Raw genomic sequence first — 6,000 nt, 5'->3', positions numbered from 1 at the left:
TCTCTCTGACCTGGAATCTGTATTTGAATCACAGTCACAACCCAGGAGACTAATGTTCAGTAGAGATTAGACCAGAGATGCTGAGACACTGAGCAGAGCCTCTCTCTCAAACTGACCTGCGACCTTTACACTCACAACTGAGGGCGGTGTTTAGGGCTTAACTCCATTCTAATAAGTGTCTAGGGGGCTAGGGGCCAGGGGTACTATAGACCTACAGTAGCCCATTGCTAAGGTCCTATGGTCCTCAGTTCGCCTACTCACATGAGTGCATGCCTTAGCCTTGTGCTTCTAGTTGAGCGCGTGTGCCTCTTGTTGAGTTGTGAAATTGCCTCCTAGCGCTCCAGTACTCCAGTATTGTCTTCATAACCTCGTCCCCAGGCTGTTGCACACTGGAATAACAACGACTCAAACCTGGCCTGAGTGGGAGTGAATTTACTGGGTAAAGTATTTGTTATTATTTGATCACACAGCTGCGAGGCGTATCTCCGGATCAGAAACATGTGGTGTGTACTGATTCGTGTGAGATTCTAGGCTGAGTTTGAGATTCTAGGCTGAGTTTGAGATTCTAGCCTGAGTTTGAGATTCTAGGCTGAGTTTGCGATTCTAGTCTGAGTTTAAGATTCTAGGCTGAGTTTGAGATTCTAGCCTGAGTTTGAGATTCTAGGCTGAGTTTGAGATTCTAGCCTGAGTTTGAGATTCTAGGCTGAGTTTGAGATTCTAGCCTGAGTTTCTGTGGCACTAAAGCTAAGGCCACTCAGACAACATATATACAGGCCAGTTCTGCCTCTGGAGCAGCTAAGCAGTGAGCTCACAGGTGGTGAGAGATGGTCAGAGGTGAGGGAATCATCTCAACCCAGCCAGCCTTGTTTCCTTTTCCTTCCCCGGCCCAGAGATGTCCAGTACAGTAGCCTTCCCCAGCTAGAAATATCAACACGCTCAACACCTTTTCTCTCTACCCCCTCTCTATCTCGATGCGTTGCCATGACGGATGAGTTCTGTTGTGTTTTTCACCACCACAATTATGAACCTAATACATTTCAAGAGTTCAAACTCTGTCAGCTTCTGGCTCTATCGACTCAGTCCTGTTTAAGCTCACAGCACTCAAGAGTTTCTTCGGTAATGATGGATCCTGCAGACTATAGGCTTGCCTTTGCCGATCATCACAGCAGGAAGAGCAGCAGCCAAGACCAACACAGCTAACAGTCACAGCCTGGCCTTCACTCTGCCTCTGTCGCGGTTGGCTCTCCTATTCCCCTCTCCCTGCCTCTCCTTCCACCGGCTTGGCTGGTGCTTTAACACTTATTGCTTTTCCCCCTGCCTGCGTCTCCAGATACTGTACCATAGGCCCAGGTTGCCATGGCAGCCCGTCGGACAACAAGTGTACACAGTGGTAAAAGAGTGAGATGTGCAGGCGGAGAGGAGGAGAGGAGGAGAGGAGGAGAGGAGGAGAGGGCCAGTGCAGAGGCTAAGGGGTGCTGCTGCGGTGGCTAACGACGTCACCGTACTCTGCCAAGACATTCCACACTTACCACCGTTCCATCCAGCCCAGCCGTGGGGATTTCAGAGAGAGAGAGAGAGAGAGAGATGGAGAGAGAGAGGGGCCGGAGAGAGAAAGAGGTGGGGAGAGAGAGAGAGAGAGAGAGAGAGACAGACAGAGACAGAGACAGAGAGGGAGAGAGGGAGAGAGAGAAGGAGAGAGGGAGAGAGGTGGAGAGAGAGAGAGAGAGAGAGAGAGAAGGAGGAGAGAGAGAGAGAGAAGGAGAGAGAGAGAGAGAGAGAGAGAGAGAGAGAGAGAGAGGGAGGATATTGCAGCTGCAGAAGTCAAAACATGTGGGTATAGAGCTTATCATTGAAGGGATGAGAGTGGTGAATGACTTAGGGTGTTCCCAATACTAAAAGCCACATTTGTGGTACGTACACAGTGTGAATGAGCTGATTAGAGGCGTATGGAGGCCCTATAAGTCATTTCTAACTATCTCTCTCAGTTCAATAGTAATCCCCTTTGGCAAGCAGATGTGTAGGACCATGATTCCAGACCAGGAAAAAACAGACATGGCCCTAAGTATGACCGTAGCTGCAGCATTAATATGTCAAACACTGTAGCACTTAGAGTCACAGTGTAATTCAAGGTCATATTCTAGTCGTCCATAAAGGCTGTCATTTGGAATGGAAATGAAATATGTCACATTCTCCCCAGGCAGACAATTGAGGGACAGATCTGGTATTGTGGTGGCACATGCAAGTCATATCTGGGCCACATCCACATTCTGGCCAGGGTCTGGCCTTTTCATAACAAAGATAACGCTCTGGAATGGCAGCCAGAGCCGGTCCACTTCTGGCCCGGGGAACAAAGTTGTACCCAGGCCACATCTGGATGCCAGTAGAAAACTGATGTGGGCCAGATCTGGGCCATCTTTTCACTGCTGACTGGGTAATAGTCTGTCTTTAAATGTATATTATTTCTCCCTCATTTAAAATTTCCACCACAAATTGTCTAAAATACAATACCATAAAGTGGAAAATGCAGGTCCTTGAAAGTGAGCAGTAATCTTGTGGCTGATTTTGGGAGAGTGATCACACCACACACTTTCCATTGGAGTGCAGTGGAGCAGAGCGGTCTTCCTGAGAATACAATGAAACAATCCACAAGCACACAGCAGCCTTTATCATTGTTCTAGGAGCTTGCCCGGTGCTCAGATCACACGGCTTGATGCAGGTCATTCGGAAAATCTCACCATGATAAGGCCCAGCTGAGCCAACAAACACACACACACACACACACACACACACACACACACTTGAATACATCTGATCAGATATGAGATATTCACCCTGTTCACCTCAGACAGTACCCCTACACTGAGGTCACAATCGGCCTCCTGGCGAGGGGAAATTCATCGGGTCTAACAGATGCACTAAAAACAATGGGTTTTGGCTGCAACTGGGGCTGGCGGGGGGCTGGATTACTTTTTCTTATGATGACTGATGGATAGATGATTCACTTACTGAGACAAATGTATTTGTTGTAAGTCGCTTTGGACAAAGGCAACTACTAAATGCCATAAATGTAAATGTAAATGTAAATGTAAATGTAAATGTAAATGTAAATGAAGGAGTCTTACAGTATGCTAGCACAGCATAACACTCTTAGAAATAGCCTCAGTGTGGTCCACTTCTTCTGCAGATATTCAGGACACTTTTGGGCAGCATATAAAAATGGACCACTGTGTTCAAAATGGGGTTTTATATGTGGAATTCACAATGGACCAGTCAGCGCAAATAGGCTGAATAGGCCTAGCTGTGCTAACAGTGGATTATTATCCAGGAACCTCTAAAATGTGTGATTTTTGTTTTAGTAGTAGCAAAAATACATTTAGGAGTGTCTAAGCCTCATTATGGGTAGTGGTTGGTGTGCCTCAATAAGGAGAGACAGATCTAAGATATGATAGCATCAAATATACCCTGGTCTTGTTTGTATGCCGAGATTCCTCTGTTTTTATAAAGCAAATGAGTAGAATAATGAGTTACTGCAAAAACAGTAGAATAATGAGTTATTGCAAAAACAATAACACTGTACTTATGCAGAAGTATAAAACAGATAACTCTCATTTTAGTTTGATTATAGTGAGAACAATTTTAGAGAAGAGAGGCCTACTTCTGGATTTACTCCAACAAAAGCCAACGCATCACTCACAATATAGTCACTGTTCCCCTTGCAGCTGAACCCATGCAGTTACACAACACTTTTTGAAGAAATCGTGCCTTTTGGGATAAAAGCACCACATTTTACAGAGAGCAAGGGCAGGTCTTAAGGAGCATGTTTAGCTATAGGGCCATCACAGATTTGCTCTTATACATTTTATATTTTAGAAATGGCCGCTAATATTGCTTTGGGGCCAAGACCACACTCATTTTGAATAGCCATGCCTGAATAGATTATTGGTGCAGTAAGACCAATGATGGTTCCCAGGGAAGTGTTGCCTGGATACTTTAGGACTAAACCCACTTGCAGCGAAAATATGTCAGGGTCTAACTCAGGTGTAATTGGATGCACCTGTGCAGCAACACTGAAGGTTTAATCTCACTTGCAATGTACTATACCACTTTCAGGTAATGGTGAAGGGATATGTTCCCCTAACTTCTGCAACAAATTAGACCCAGAAAATCAATGTTTTTGGATCATGGTACACATTTGTGAGTTGTACTCTGTATATTTACAATAATAAAGGCACTAATCTATCTCTATACTCAAGACCTGGAACCACTTGGAGAAAATTACCATTTAACTGGTGAGAACTAGCTGTGAATTCACAGGTAAGAGGCATTTTTTCTTTGCTTATTTTATAAATTTGACTTTTTTGCTAAATCTGTTTCAGTTTACTGTAAAATTGTTAAATACCATTCGTTTGTGGTTACGACCAAGTCTTACCTCATGTTGTTTTTGGAAAACCTGACTTAAGGTGGGAAAATGCACAGCAAGCTGATCATTGGCCAAAACCAATCTACCAATCCACGAAATTATAGCTCACTTGAGACAAACTATAACTCATTTTCGAACCTGAGATGTTATTCAAACACAAATGGCGAACACACCTCACCATTGCAATCGAGCTGAACTCTGTCTAAGTCAGATTTCCTAATACGTCTAAATCAGTGTGTTGAGAGAGAGGGAGAGAGGGAGAGAGAGAGAGAGAGGGAGAGAGAGAGAGAGAGAGAGAGAGAGAGAGAGAGGGAGAGAGGGAGAGAGAGGGAGAGAGAGAGAGAGGGAGAGAGAGAGAGAGAGAGAGAGAGAGAGAGGGAGAGAGGGAGAGAGAGAGAGAGAGAGAGAGAGGGAGAGAGGGAGAGAGGGGGAGAGAGAGAGAGAGGGAGAGAGGAAATTAGGTGGCGGGAGTCGCCCTGTAAGGAAATACCTTAGGAGAGAGAGTTGGCAGGCAGTCTGTTTGGATAAGCCAGTAGGAATCTCTACAGAGCACTATAGCTGACACCTACCGCAGATTGAGTTTTAGCCATCAATTGATGAGTTATGTAGAATTCACGCCCTTGTCCAAATGAAAAACATTATTTCAGGATGTTGTTGGCCTTTAAAACAGTCGGCCCGGACATCTGTTGGTAGTCAGAGTTTTCATCATTTAAAATGCATACAAATGCTATAATCAGACACTCCTTAAAGTGTCAGTTACTGAAATAATATTTCACTTCCTAATGTTAAAAGCTTATATTTATGTTTTCCCAGCATTGAATCAAGAGTTTATCAATTACTTACATTTTTCTATGATTAGTACGTATATATTCTGATCAATATGCTACAATATGCTATGTGACAGTATTGAAGTCCTTTCCAATCCCACAGTTTAAGGTACTGTACAACTTTGAGCAGGTTTTCTGAAAGAAAGCTTTGAGCAGGTTTTTCCCCTTCATGATCGAAGTAATTCACAGATCTCAGCTGTGTTCAAGTTTACGTGATGTGTGAGTGTATGTGTGCAGAAATGTGTGATGCATGTTCGCAGTCACGGTACATTTACCAAGCAGCCAGGGAAAATGACTGCTTCACTTGAGGAAAAGACCTTAGGAATGAGCCGCTAAATTATTTCCATTTGGGCTATTGACGTCACAGGGAGGTATGTTAACAGTGTCTAATTGCTTTGGACACACTTTTTACAATGTCAAGGGACTGTGTCTGCTTTTTGTTTTTATGTATATTTATCCTTTATTCATTCAGGAGAGTACATCTGAGATTAGTGTCTCTTTTTCAATGGTGCCGTGGTAACAAAGTATAAACACCTCCTGCTGTGACATTGAGATTCGGTTACATACATAGAATCTAGTCAAAGGACAATCAATTTATTGTACAATATCAAAAGATTTCAAAGGAAATTATGATAGCTGAAATGACATGTACACACTCACACCCACTCACACTTACACAGTACATGCACACACAAGAGGATGTCTCTACAAACTGTGTACACTGATAAATGGACATAGAAACACTTACAAAAA

Source organism: Argentina silus, assembly GCF_951799395.1.
Source record: "Argentina silus genome assembly, chromosome: 11".
In the NCBI taxonomy this organism is placed as follows: Eukaryota; Metazoa; Chordata; class Actinopteri; order Argentiniformes; family Argentinidae; genus Argentina; species Argentina silus.
The sequence above is the reverse complement of the archived record's forward strand: the minus strand, read 5'-3'. Positions refer to the sequence as shown.